Here is a 16181-nt window from a genome sequence, read left to right as displayed (position 1 = left end):
TTTTAGATATTTCTTGATGAAATCTTTCCTCATGCTCGTCGCTTACCGCTCCAAAATTAGGAGGAAAGAAATCAAAACGAGAATGAAAAAAGTGTATTTTGAGAGACATATTACACCCCATTTTCTTATATGCACTTAACATGGTTTCTACAACAAGTCCTATGTAATTGTCTGCCCTAGAATTTCCAAGAAAATTTAGGCAAACATCTTTGAAAGTGCGCCATGCCATTTTTTCTGTAATGGAAAGTTTTTCCTCAAAGAGTCAGGCATAACTTTGTGAATTTGTGGACCAATGAAAATGCCCTCTTTTAATTTATCTTCACTCAAAATAGAAAACTTTTCTTTCAAATACTGAAAACCACACCCTGGTTTGTCATTGCGTAGATCTTACTTTGAACTGTTACGAAATTTACTGAATAGAAGGGATCAATATCTGTTTAATTATTAGAAGAGAAAAGAACATGCCAACAATCATAAGAAACCGGAAATAAGTCATAAGCTCATAAAATTCATTAACTTTTGTTTTGGTTTACAACCTCCAACCCACACCAGATGTGTCCCGGGGAAGCACTTATTGAAAAGTGAAATCATAGTATATTTTAAAAACCTTAAATGGTACAAAGAAAAGAGATGCATTTTCGGATTCAGCACACACCAAACCATAAAAGACATATTTTTTAAGTTGGAGCAAAATTCTTGTTGTTCAGTGATCTATTCACCTCGCCACGAAGCAAAAACTGAGCTTCGTCACTCATTAAATGGTCCAGGAATATATCTTCCATCTGCAACTCCAATAACTGTTGGCAGAATGTGAATGTTTGAAGAAAATCCACAAACGATTAGGGAAATTTTACTTGAAGCAAGTAAAGCAATAGGTTTGGAAATAAATCCTGAAAAGACAAAGTATATGATCATGTCTCGTGACCAGAATACTGTACGAAATGGAAATATAAAAATTGAAGATTTATCCTTCAAAGAGGTGGAAAAATTCAAATATCTTGGAGCAACAGTAACAAATATAAATGATACTCGGGAGGAAATTAAACACAGAATAAATATGGGAAATGCCTGTTATTCGGTTGAGAAGCTTTTGTCATCTAGTCTGCTCTCAAAAAATCTGAAAGTTAGAATTTATAAAACAGTTATATTACCAGTTGTTCTGTATGGTTGTGAAACTTGGACTCTCATTTCGAGAGAGATCCAAAGATTAAGGGTGTTTGAGAATAAGGTTCTTAGGAAAATATTTGGCGCTAAGAGGGATGAAGTTACAGGAGAATAGAGACAGTTACACAACACAGAACTGCACGCATTATAGTCTTCATCTGACATAATTAGGAACATTAAATCCAGAAGTTTGAGATGGGCAGTGCATGTAGCATATATGGGCGAATCCAGAAGTACATATAGAGTGTTAATTGGGAGACTGGAGGGAAAAAGATCTTTGGGGAGGCCGAGACATAGATGGGAGGATAATATTAAAATGGAGACTGGATTAATCTTGTGCAGGATAGGGACCAATGGCAGGCTTATGTGAGGGCGGCAATGAACCTGCGGGTTCCTTAAAAGCCAGAAAGTAAATATAACTTTTGACTTGTTACACATCTTAAAGTCACAATGCTGATGTAAGATCTATGTTGTTTTTAATCAACTGTCCGAAGACAGATTTGAACCTCACAAGTGATACCAACAAAACACTGTTCATGAGGCAACTAGATCAGGAAATAATAGGGTAGGTGGCCAGTTCTTTTCCCCCCTCCATTGCATATATCGTCATCTAGCTACACATTCCACTAATCATACTTCAAATGTATACACACAATTGATCTTCCTCTGACACATATCGTCAAGTGAGATGTACTGCCAGATAATAGGGACTAGATGAACATATCAGCCAGAATCTCAATCAGAGGTAAAGATCTATGGAATACAATAAATGAACTGAAACGATGCTGTAACTAAGGACACAATGCATCTTTACATAAGGGTTGTTGAGCTTGTAATTGACCACAAATTTCATTTCCTTCATGACTGTACCTCTACACAACGATAAAGAACAACATGTTCCTAAATTCTGCCATCTCACAGTAGCATGAATATGTAAGGTAGACAGTTTGACAATACTGGAAAACATATTATGTACTACAAAATATGCGCCACGAATTGAGACAAATATATTTCTTGCTCCTATACAATGACGAATCCCTTCCATTTTATAATAACTCTCACCTTCACCACCAGCAAGCTATAAGCTCTTGGACGCTCAACAGACAATTTTGTACACAGCAATTTATCTGAAATATTTAACTGTTGTTACAGAAATACGAGCGCACATACTATGAGAAATGTGTAGAAGTAATATTACGAGTGTCAACACGTACAATAAAAACAAAGCAAATAATATAATAATACGCCTTATTGTAATTAACACAGAATTTACTTAGGAGTTCATTACAATATAATTGCACTAAGGAATCACCACTGGTCGACAATTTTGTTCTTAACTTACTATTTAGGTTTTTCCTGCAATTTTCTAGTTACACCACTCCACTGTCGTCATATCATTAATAAATACGGTACTGGTATTATCTTCATTATTACCCACTTTTCACAGCTCAAACGACAGCTGACAATGTCACAAATATCAACAAATCAGACTGTAGTCTCAATTCGAATTCGCTTGCATCATAACTACCTCACGCAATCAATGCTTTAAGATTAATGTTAACTGATTGTTGACCTCATTTAAGGTCGTCTGTACGCAGTGCTGTGTGTTTCAACTGAAAGAGTTTCTCGAACAAAACAAGAAATCGTTCTTGTTCATACAGACAAAGAAAAGAAACAACAATTCAATAAAACATACCAAGTTTTCCCATGCCAATATATATCTTTAAATTAAGAAAAATATTATTATTATTATTATTATTATTATCATTATTATTATTATTATTATTATTATTATTACTACAATAACTTTACAGTGTACGCATAATATTATCTAACATATTTTGATGTCATTACTCAAAAATGGTTTCATATCGCAAATTAAATTTTGTATACTGTGTAAGTCACGATACTGCTCTAATAAGTTCATAAGGCTTTCACAACATATTATACTGGTTCAAAAAGTGGCAAATTCAATTGTAATTTGAAGGGGAAAAAGATAAAATTAAGACGAGCTTGCCTGAATATTCCTGTTTTCTCTGCAATCATTCCACTCTTTCTCCACAATTAATAATCTTATGACAATGCAACAGCAACGGGAAAATACTGCAAGACACAATTTGCCTCTGAAGATCGATTTAATTGGATCCCTATACCAAATGTTCCGAAAACAAATAAGCACTGCCCAAGTACACAACATTATTTCACAGTACCGAATATGACATTTGGTTTGCATTAATAAACTTTGGATAAATTATAATTTTTCACTGTGAATATAAATTTCAAATTCAAGAGCATAAAATTAGTCCTATTTTTATTATTAGACAATAAAGTGCACTTTCTTTAACAATCCAAAAAGCAGTAAACACACTAAGAAAATGAATGTCAGATGTGACTGGTTTTGGACATCAGTTTTACTTTCTGAAGCGAATAACAGTAACTCAGAGTTAGAGACTTAATGTAGTGAATTTTTATTAAAATTAAATCCGTGGCATGACACCTATCAGAGTGCTGCACAACAGCGCTTAGAACCGGTTTATATTCGACTGGTTGCAGATCAACTGGTGAGGTTGAACATTCATTCGAATATCCAGTCTTGAAGTGGCTAGACAGAACCACAGATATGCATTTCATCACACAGGAACTCTATGACATTTTGTAACTACACAAATGGAGTAACAATTGAAGGAAATTTACTTTTCCTAATTAAAAAAAGTATTAGCTTGAAATTCTTAGGAAAATATTTGGAACTAAGAGGGATGGAGTTACAGGAGAATGGAGGAAGTTACACAACGCAGAACTGCAAGAATTGTAATCTTCACCTGACATAATTAGGAACATTAAATCCAGATGTTTGAGATGGGCAGGGCATGTAGCACGTATGGGTGAATCCAGAAATGCATATAGAGTGTTAGTTGGGAGGCCGGAGGGAAAAGGAGCTTTGGGGAGGCCGAGACATAGATGGGAGGATAATATTAAAATGGATTTGAGGGAAGTGGAATATGATGATAGAGACTGGATTAATCTTGCACAGGATAGGGACTGATGGCGGGCTTATGTGAGGGCGGCAATGAACCTGCAGGTTCCTTAAAAGCCATAAGTAAGTAAGTTTGCTTGAAATAGGATTATAATTGATTAGACACTTTGGTACATTTATCTTCATAACTAATATATAAATCAATTAACGGAGACCAGTAACAACAAAGGAAATAAGCAAAGGAAATAAGCGTAATGCATAGATGAAATCTGACATGTAAACAAATACAAGAATAAAATAAATAACAATTACTTACAAAATAGAAGAGGAAATAGACTATGTACACTCTTACTATTATAACGTTCATACTTCAAACTCAAAATACATAGACTACCTCTGAAAGAGTAGTTGTTAATATAGCCTATGTCTTTTAATTACTCTAAGTGGATGTATTATTATTTCTCTAATAAATCGCTTTTAGGGAGATAAAAAGTTATTAACAAAAACAAAAGCACTCTTAAATCTAATGATTGTACGATGAAAGAGTAGTGGAACGGAGAAAATTCTCTCCTGTACCGGGATTTGAACCCGGGTTTTCAGCTCTACGTGCTGATGTTCTATCCACTAAGCCACACCGGATTCTCATCCCGGGGTCAGATCGAATAGTCTCAGTTTAAGTTCCAACTCTGGGTTTCCTCTAGTGGTCTGCCCTCTGCACTACGTCATAAATGTCTATGAACATAGGACAATGTCCACATATGTGCAGAGGTGCACTCGTATGAGTGACTGATTGGCCGGGATCTGACGGAATAAGCGCCGTCTTAAATCACGAAGTGATTTACGCATATCATACATTATTTTAATGTACCGAAGTACATATGAAGTTGTCAAGCAAGTGACATCGGAATAGTGTGACGTATAAATAAACCAAGAAATGAGTAAATCTCGCTGTAATGCTTACATTTTTACTTTCCGATAATTATTTATTTTTATTATTATTATTATTATTATTATTATTATTAACTCCAGACGTAGATGCAAGATGAAATTATTGGGGATCATCAGTGCGGTTTTAGGCGAAATTAATCGAATATTGATCAAATTGTTTCTATTCGACAGATATTGGAGAAAAAATGGGAGTATTAGGGTATAGTACATCAGTTATTCATAGATTTCAAAAAGGCATGTGACTCGGTTAAGAGAGAAGTTTTATATAATATTCTTATTGAATTTGGTATTCCCAAGAAACTAGTTCGATTAATTAAAATGTGTCTCAGTAAAACTTACAGCAGAGTCCGTATAGGCCAATTTATATCTCATGCTTTTCCAATCCACTGTGGGCTAAAACAAGGAGATGCACTATCACCTTTACTTTTTAAGTTCGCTCTAGAATATGCCATTAGGAAAGTTTAGGATAACAGACACGGTTACATCAGGTTCTTGTCTATGCGGATGATGTGAATACGTTAGGAGAAAATTCACAAATGATTAGGGAAAACACGCAAATTTTACTTGAAGCAAGTAAAAGCGATAGGTTTGGAAGTAAATCCCGAAAAGACAAAGTATATGATTATGTCTCGTGACCAGAATATTGTAGGAAATGGAAACATAAAATTGGAGATTTATCCTTCGAAGAGGTTGAAAAATTCAAATATCTTGGAGCAACAGTAACAAATATAAATGATACTTGGGAGGAAATTAAACGCAGAAGAAATATGGGAAATGCCTGTTATTATTCGGTTGCAAAGCCTTTGTCATCTAGTCTGTTGTCAAAAAATCTGAAAGTTAGAATTTATAAAACAGTTATATTACCGGTTGCTGTGTATGGTTGTGAAACTTGGACTCTCACTTTGAGAGAGGAACAGAGATTAAGGGTGTATGAGAATAAGGTTCTTAGGAAAATATTTGGGGCTAAGAGGGATGAAGTTACAGGAGAATGGAGAAAGTTACACAACGCAGAACTGCACGAATTGTAATCTTCACCTGACATAATTAGGAACATTAAATTCAGACGTTTGAGATGGGCAGTGCATATGGGCGAATCCAGAAATGCATATAGAGTGTTAGTTGGAAGGCCAGAGGGAAAAAGAGCTTTGGGGAGGCCGAGACACAGATGGAGGATAATATTAAAATGGATTTGAGAGAAGTGGAATATCTGTGGTGTTTGGGTAAAGGGAGATAAGTCATAAAAATGAGTTCCGAGATAAATGAAAATTAAACTTGGAACCCTTATTACTAATAATGTTCTACACAAATAAAACACATAAACTGCTAGTATTCTTTGTTTTTTGCACACCCACTTGTATAATTTAACTTGTGTGTTCATCTGGGGAACAAAATTCCAGCTGGACACAAAAAAATGACTTATACCCCTTTACCCGAACACCACAGATATGATGATAGAGACTGGTTTAATCTTGCACAGGATAGGGACCGATGTCGGGCTTATGTGAGGGCGGCAATGAACCTGCAGGTTCCTTAAAAGCCATTTGTAAGTATTATTATTATTATTATTATTATTATTATTATTAACAATTGAAACAAAACTCCAAACCTATAATAAGGAGTACTATAACATATGGGGCGGACACGTGGCATTTAAACACAAATCTGAGATTGAAACTCCTCTCCACTGAAATGAATTGTTTTAGAGGTTTCACTAGACATTCTAAATTGGAAAAATTTCGAAACACAACCATTAGACAAGAAATGGGAGTTAATAGTACATTGTTAGATTTCGTTAGCTACAAGCAATTAGAAGCCAGAAACAAGATTGCCCAGACAGATTTTGGAATGGATTCCGCCAGGAAGATTAAAGAGAAGACCAAGGAAAACCTGGATTGACGATATAAGAAGTGGAATGAAGGAGAGAAGCTTGGAAGAACGGGATTGGGAGGCAAGAGAAGAAGGGAGGAAGAAGATAAGAATTTAAACACTTTGGATACAGGATGATGTAGTTTACCTTGTAGCCCTGTTTGATGATGATGATGATGATGATGATGATTATTATTATTATGTTACGTGCTCTACAACAGTTGATTCTATCAATACAGTAATCGTAAAGTATCCTGCTGTGTACTGCGATTCCAAGTAACTCTATCTTGCTGACGTCGCCATTTAGTTTCAAAACAAGCCACGTCTCTTTCTTTCCTACTCCACTTACACTAACTCATTGCAGCTGCTAAGCAAGTGACGTGAGCTGTTAAAATTTTCGTAACGTTTAGTTTTACACGGGAGCATAAATGTTTCACGTTAAAAAATGATGCAACCTACTGTTTACTGTTAGTACACTGGCCAGTAGCTGTGAGTCATTAATCCAATTGAAATCCTTTTCACAGTAAACAAGCATATTTTTCCTTTGTTGACATACTGCTTCCAATAATATACATACCGGTAACTATTGAGTTCCGTCTGTAACTTATCCAACATTAATTAATTAAAATATAAAATATTGTCACATATTATAAAAAGACGAACCTTCAGTTCGAATAGAATCACTTGTCAGATTTATAAACATTTTCACGTCAATCATATGTAGCATATTTTACGTAAGAGAACACATTTATATTTCAATTTTTAATTTCAAATTTATATTTTATTATTTTTCGTCTGCACATATAATTATAGCCTATTGTATATTTACAATGTCCAACTGCAGCATCACTATAATTTTAATGTTTTTCATATTTAATTGTCAGTTCAACATACGAGGGCTGTAAATAAAGTAGTGGCAACATAGATAGTACGAACATATTATTGAACTTACATGGAACATACAGTACATTTAAATCTCTTCAATGTAATATAATTTTTAATGTACAATTAATTTATTTTCATGATCACGCTTTAATAATTATCATCATAATTTTAATAGTTGTATCATACATAATAATTGCAATCGTTCTTAATAAATACATTAATCGATTCTTACTGGAAGGACAAATAATTGAACTAGCATGAACAATTGCCCCTGCAGTAATTCTAATTTTTATTGCAGTACCATCATTACGACTATTATATTTAATAGATGAAATTAATACACCTACAGTTACATTAAAAACTATTGGACACCAATGCTATTGAAGCTATGAATATTCAGACTTCGCAAAAGTAGAATTTGATTCATATATAATTCCTCAAGACGAAATAAATCCTAATATATTGTCTATTAGATGTTGATAATCGAGCAGTATTACCTATAAATACATTTATTCGAATTATTGTAACAGCAGCAGATGTATTACACTCATGAACAATCCCAAGCCTTGGTGTAAAAGCTGATACAACACCAGGCCGATTAAACCAAGTTAGATTTTTAATTAATCGGCCTGGTGTACTATATGGTCAATGTTCCGAAATTTGTGGAGCAAATGACAGATTTATACCTATCGTAATCGAAAGTATTTTAACAAACGGATTTATTAACTGAGTACTAATGAAGATGAATCGTCAGATGACTGAAAGCAAGTAATGGTCTCTTAAACCAAATTATAGTAATTTAGCAATTACTTCTGATGAGAACATTTAGTTAAATAATAACATTATCTTGTCAAGATAAAATTATTCGAACAAATAATTTTCTATTCCACAAATAATACCTTTAAGATGATTAATAATATTTCTATTTTTCTCTATTATATTTATGCAATTTAATTCTATAAATTATTTCTCATATATTCCAATTAAACTATTAACAGAAAAAAATTAATATAAAAATTATAAATTGAAAATAAGTAACTTATTTTCAGTATTTGATCCATCAACAAGTATAATAAATTTATCATTAAATTGAATTAGTACTATATTATTATTATTTATTATTCCAATAAGATTTTGGTTAATTCCATCACGACACTATATTTTATGAAATAAATTATTAATAAACCTACGCATAGAATTCAAAACATTATTTGGAATAAAAAATGTTTATAAAGGAGCTTCATTTATCTTCATCTCTTTATTTTCAATAATTATATTAAATTAAAAATTACAGGGCAAGAAAAAAAAAATTGAAGCATTAGCCACCAAGTATAATAAATTATCTCTTCTCTCTAATAGTACTGTAACAGTATAACTACAGATCTCATTTTTTTTAATTATTAAAATGAGATCTGTAGTTATACTGTTCCTGTATCTTTTGCCAAATCTGTGATAACCATTGAATGCAGTTAGCGAGGTTGTTTGTGTTGATTTCTCTGATGGACTGCCTTACTGCATGAAGCGCTGATGCAATATCTGGAAATCTCTTGCGTTTAAGTGGTTCTTTCAACCGTAGAAACAAGTCATAGTCACAAGAACTCATTTCAGAGGAATACGGAATATGTTCCAATACTTCCCAAACCCATCTCTGTAGCAATTCAGCCATTGCTCCAGCGACATGGCAACGAACATTATCATGCAAATGATGAGAAAGAGATGGAACGGAGAAAAATTCTCTCCGGCGCTGGGATTTGAACCCGGGTTTTCAGCTCTCCGTGCTGATGCTTTAACCACTAAGCCACGCCGGGTACAATCCCGACACCGTTGAGAATCGTCTCAGATTAAGCTCCATCTCTTGGGTTCCCTCTAGTGGCCGCCCTCTGCACTACGTCATAGATGTCTATGCACGCAGGACCGAAGTCCATACATGTGTAGAGGTGCACTCAGATGAGTGACTGGTTGGCCGGGGTCCGACGGTATGGGCGCCGTCTTTAAATCACAAAGTGATTTATTACGCATATCATATTTATTTTGATGTACCGAAGTACATATGATATTTTCATGCAGATATTCTGCTTTCTCAGATGATGAGAAAGAGATGGAACGGACCCCGGCCAACCAGTCACTCATCTGAGTGCACCTCTACACATGTATGGACTTCGGTCCTGCGTGCATAGACATCTATGACGTAGTGCAGAGGGCGGCCACTAGAGGGAACCCAAGAGATGGAGCTTAATCTGAGACGATTCTCAACGGTGTCGGGATTGTACCCGGCGTGGCTTAGTGGTTAAAGCATCAGCACGGAGAGCTGAAAACCCGGGTTCAAATCCCGGCGCCGGAGAGAATTTTTCTCCGTTCCATCTCTTTCTCATCATCTGAGAAAGCAGAATATCTGCATGAAAATATCATATGTACTTCGGTACATCAAAATAAATATTATCATGCAAGACGAAAGATGGATTGTGTCTCAGGAAATGTGGACGTACGCGTCACATAGCTGGACGTAGGTTGTGTTCGAGAAAATGTTGGTAGTACGCTGCATTGACATTTTGGCCTTGAGGTATGGCATGGCATGATAACACCTTCACTGTCGTATGTCACTATCAGCATGACTTTCACCATAGCGGGTTCATATCGCACTTTTTTGTGGTGCCATTCATTAGACTGATGCTTTAGTTCAGGCTCGTATGCCCGTGCCTACGTCTCGTCAATGGCAACAATACATTGCAGGAATATGTCACCTTCATTGTGTTATCTCTGTAGGCGAAATTGAGCTATTGCGTATTGGTGGCACTTCTGTGCTTCTGTCAGGTTATGAGGAACCCTACAATTTTTCTCATGTGGAGGTTTTTCTTCAGGATGTGCCACACAGTTTGGTGGCTGAGTACAACCTCGATTGATAATTCTCGTACAGTCCAGTGATGGTCAACAGCAAGGAGACCTCACACTAACTCCACCTGTTTGTCACAAATGGACGAACGACCTGTGCGAACCACATGTGTCATCTCACTCTGACCTGTACAAATTGCAGAGACCCATCTTGCAACCATCCGATACAGTAGTGCATCGTTGCTACAAGCTTCGAGTAACCCTTGATGACATTGGCATGCATTTCTACCATGGGTTATCTCGATTTTTATCCATGAATGCTGCTCAAGTTTAGCAAACATACTTTAGAGCAGTTAAAAATAGTGCTCCACATTTAACCACGCACAATAACATCCATTGTAATAGCAACTGGTTTTATCATTCAATAAATCGACAATATCTCCTACTATGATCACCAGTTGCCTTGTATGCAAATGCGCATGACCCATTCCTGGCAGTGTTGCCACTACTTTATTTACAACCCATACATTATACGTATTCATTAAGTTGCTCATGAAATATACTTTTAAGATGTGTAAGACATATATAACCAACATGGAAAATGTAAAATACTATAGCCTGCCATTACATTGTGTTCTTAAGTGATTCTATTCGACCTGAAGATGACTTTTATATAAGTCAAAAACGCTCGTCCTTTTATCATATGTGACAATATTTTTGTATTTTAATAAATCAATGTTGGATAAGTCAAGACGGAACTCAAACAGTTTATGCATATTTTTCCTTACCGATCTCTTTCCCTTCAAATTGCCGACATTTATTAGTCTCTTTCAGGTACATGGAGATGGAAAATACTTCAGAAGTTGAACTCAAATACAGTACTGTAACATATCCTACTTCCATCACAGTCTAGTATATACAGTCACGAAGCTTGAGTTGTGGGGGTGCTAGGAACAATAGACTGTGCTGGTACTATTTCACATTGTCTGTATGAGGTGATATTAGCGATCCTAGTGGTTAGCAACTATCTATGGATGCATATTTAGTACATATTGAGCTTCGTGACTACTGTATATACTAGACTGTGCTTCCATGCTCTTCCGACTCTTTTCATGGTTCTCAGTGCCTTCTTCTTCATCTTCTACCTCACTGATTTTTTATGATAACGCGATTTTAAATGCCTAGTTTGAATATATTTTATATCTTATCACACATTTTTTCACATCTTGTTCATAGTGGACTGTTTGTGTAAATGAGAGTGCTCTTAAGGTAATTCCCCAAATTATGGTTGCATTTTTTTGATGTCACTAGGCCTAATAATCACTTTGGTAAACATTTAAAACAACTGCAATGTTTTGCAGATTTTAAATGTAAATCTTGCAGTCTCTGCGACACAATACCCACTTCTAGCTTCTAATCTTTTCTCACACAAATCTTTTTATTAAAAAAATGTGTCATTTGAAAAAGTTCAATTATAAAAACTGAACCTTAGTTTAAACTGTGAAGCAGTTTCATCTTGAAACTTAAGAATCTTTACTTCAATTTTCAGTCTTTGATCAGCAATTTTACACTAAATAAAAGTAGCAACTGAAATCAGGGAACAACAATTGGTTTTACAAGCATATCTCAAGCATCCTGTTGAGCATTTTGCCACTGACCAATATCTCATTCTGGTGCTGAATGTTGTATGTAGTTCTCTGCAGAGTTGGACTGAACCATAACTTTCTTTCTATGTACACTTCCTCACTTTTCTTTAAGAATAACATCTGACTTTTAGTAGACAGCAGTGAATTGAACATCAAGACTATTTCACAGTACTTCATGAACCATCTTAGCAGTTTTCTCTTCAGAAGATATCCATCCAAGTCAACCATCAATTCCAGTGTGAAATGTCATCTTTTATGTACAGTGTATATTATAGTTGAGATAAAACAAAAATCTGCTTCAGACATTAATTAACATTTCCTTTCTAAATTAAAAGAAAAATGGTGGTTATTAAAAGTGCTTATGAATTTTGCTTCTAGTTTTGATAAAAATGTTCTATAAAATAGCTACATTTCATGTTACTTGCTACCTTTCATGTATTAAACATAACAGGTAAGCAGGTAATCTGTAATATATATGATTTCATTATTTTAAATTTAGAAGTCGTTTCTCTAAACTACCAATTTTGAGATGATACACTAATGTACTGAGGATGCGATATGTTCTATTCATTTTGAAAATTAGTACAATGACAAGTATTTAACTCGCTGCTTTGAGTAACGGTACCACTGGACCTTGCAAATGACGAGTTCTTAAGCAAGATATGCTAAGAACTTATAAAAAAAAATATTAAACAGGTAAAGAAAGAATCAACCTACTGTATTATGTATATTGTAACCATCTGACCTTGTATTGTGCTCCTTCTTAAGGAATTATAAGCCTAACACCCACAACAATGCTTGCAGATAATATCATTATCATATGAATCACATCAAATTGAATAATAAAAATCAATTTAGATAGTCACATAATCCGGCACTATTTAAGAACTTGACTCACAAAAGCTCGAGAATTAACAATATATACTTAAATGTGATAAGAAAGATAGAAACAAAATTCAAGGACAAAACAACGTAACCAAACTAATTACTGCAAGAAAGATAAAGCTTACTTGTGCATTGTTGCCAATAGCTCTATAAACTGCAGGAAACTATTAGTAAAGCAAATGCATGCTTTATAGTAATGCTATAATGACATCATATTAGATGTAATCTGTTACAAATGTATTTTTGTTATATGTAATATTGTCAATGACTACTTCTGTAACAATTCTTTATCTCTAGAGTAGTAGTAGTAGTAGTAGTAGTAGTAGTAGTAGTAGTAGTAGTAGTAGTAGTAGTAGTAGTAGTGGTAGAGGTAGTGGTGGTGGTGGTAGTAGTAGCAGTAGCAGTAGTAATAGTTTTTTTACTTGGTTATTTAGCGACACTGTATCAACTACGAGTTTCTTTAGCGTCGATGGAATTGGTGATAGTGAGATGGTATTTGGCGAGATGAGGCCGAGGATTCGCCATAGATTACCTGACATTTGCCTTACGGATTAGGAAAAACCTCGGAGAAAACCCAACCAGGTAATCAGCCCAAGCAGGGATCAAACCCGTAACCAAGCACAACTCCTGATCAGCAGCAGTAGCAGTAGTAATGTTATAATGACATCACATTAGATGTAATCAGTTACAAATGTATTTTTCTTATAGTATCGACAATTAAAATTTAATTTAGTACTAAACTGCCCCCCATTGAGGGTAGCCCTTACGGACTCAGTATATCCTCAAAAAAATTATTATACATATGTAAACATAGGTATTAAATTTAAAAAAAAAAAAAAAAGGGAAACAAAGAAAAGGGCGTGAAACATTACAATTGCTATTAATGTGGCACCATGTGATTAATTAGGAATTGGCAGGATTTTTTTAACACAATTATCACAATGTCATCCCTCAAAGATGTTGACAGAACAAATTTCCGTCGAAATTCTTCGAAAAAAGCTGGTATAGTCCCTCGAGCACCCATGAGCAAGCCGAATACCTCAACGTGAATTAAGGCAATAATTCTTTATCTCTATGATGGCAGTAGCAGTATATGTAAAATTTGTTTAAGTAACAGAAGTTCCCAGCTTTGTTGAAATGTCATGGGTCACATCGTTACTCATTTTCTTTCAACTTGTAAAAAATTTCAACATTTCATATTAATTGAAATGACAAAGATAAGCGTTCATTATGATTAGGGTCTATATAAGAACTTTTAACTTTCATTCTTGTTTATACTATATGCTCAAAAATTCAGTAGTGCTCTGGAAACATGATCAAATTAACGATTGTAATTATTTGCTTCTTATTTGATAGATTGAATTAAGATAACAGAGTTCAGAAGAAGAAGAAAATAATATAAGTGGGGAAAAAGAAAATAGAAAAAAAAAGGTGATAAGCAGAAAAAAAGAGACTAGAGACATTAAAGGAAACAACGAAAAGGGCGAAAGTAGTGATAGTAGAACAGGACAGGTGGAAGGGAGACTGAGGAAAAAGAAAAGAAGTTGAAGAGAAAAAAAAGTATAGTGAAATGTAACATAATTCAGTTCACATATTGCAGAACTCTACAGCAGATACACATAACAAATTAGCTGCCCAGCTAATTTGTAAGGATGTGAAATTAGTTTTCATAAAAGATTATCAAACAAACTGAGTAGCCTCCAGTCTTGAATAGATAGTGCTTACTCAGCTGCCCCAGTGCATTTAATGTGCGACTTTACCTCTCATGTGACTTGACTGGATATTGATTCACGAAGGTTGGCAATTCAACCTCCCTCTCCACTACTATTACATGCTGTTGTTTATTCACAGAACATTGCAAGGAAGTTTTCATCCTTATACATAATTAGTACAGGTAGCTAAATTTTTATATCTGCTATGGAGATATACCTTTTTTTAGTTGGTTATTTAACGACGCTGTATCAACTACTAGGTTATTTAGCGTCGATGAGATTGGTGATAGCGAGATGAGGACGAGGATTCACCAGAGATTACCTGGCATTCATCTTAAGGTTGGGGAAAACCTCGGAAAAAACCCAACCAGGTAATCAGCCCAAGCGGAGATTGAACCCGCGCCCAAGTGCAACTTCAGACCAGCAGGCAAGCGCCTTAACCAACTGAGCCACACCGGTGGCTATGGAGATATAACTATTTGCATCTTTTGAGGAAAGGTTCTGACATGAGTTTATTAACATTTCCCTTGTGAGAAGTATTACAGAAAATTTTATATATATATATATATATATATATATATATATATATATATATATATATATATATATATACAAAGTGTAACTAAAATGTATATCAAAACTTTAGAGACATATTCCTCTGATATAGAGGATGAAAAAATGTTTTATGAACATTGGTCAGGAAACGTTTTATTTCCTTGTTACAGCCCTTTTTGTACAACTCTGCTTACATTGTATGATGATGAACATTATGACTTAAAAATAGCATACCACATGGAAGTCTGTTTCACAGAAAGTGCTCAAAATGGCCCCCATTAGCATGGATACATGCATGCCATCGTATTAAATCTCGGATGCGCTGATGTATCCTGGAGAATATTGTATTGTCTTACAGTCTTCCAAAATACAGGCTTGAAGACTCTCTTTACCTTGCACTGGGATTTCATACACAAACTCTTTTAAATGGCCCCACAAATAGAACAAGTCTGGTGGGTTTAGATCCGGAGAGCACAGAGGCCAAGGAATTGGTCCACTTCTATCTATCACTCATGGAACCTTTGATTTAGAAGTCGGCCAACATTGACACTGAAATGAGCAGAAGCTTCATCATGCATGAAGTACGTGTTTCGTCATATTGCTACTGGCACATGATGTAACAGAACAGATAAGATGTACTCTAAGGACACTTTGCATCTTTTTTCGTTGAGCCTGGGTGAAAGAACATGAGGTTTCACTGAAGCATCACCAACAATG

At 34.9% G+C, this 16181-nt stretch overlaps 1 protein-coding gene across 4 annotated transcripts in view; it reads right to left on the bottom strand.

Moving 5' to 3' along the window:
* Window positions 1-16181, bottom strand: part of LOC138696021 (folate transporter 1-like) — a 106975-nt gene that overhangs the window by 69473 nt on the left and 21321 nt on the right. Inside the window, exon 1 of one of the 4 annotated variants that reach the window (XM_069820500.1) lies at window positions 2507-2649. The exons of the other annotated variants lie outside the window; for them this stretch is intronic. The gene's annotated coding sequence lies outside the window, so the exon portion shown is untranslated. Of the gene's footprint in view, window positions 1-2506; window positions 2650-16181 lie in introns of those variants that run through there. 4 annotated transcript variants of the gene reach the window in all.

Source organism: Periplaneta americana, chromosome 3 (genome assembly GCF_040183065.1).
Source record: "Periplaneta americana isolate PAMFEO1 chromosome 3, P.americana_PAMFEO1_priV1, whole genome shotgun sequence".
Classification (NCBI taxonomy): domain Eukaryota; kingdom Metazoa; phylum Arthropoda; class Insecta; order Blattodea; family Blattidae; genus Periplaneta; species Periplaneta americana.
This window is presented reverse-complemented; position numbering and strand designations above follow the sequence as displayed.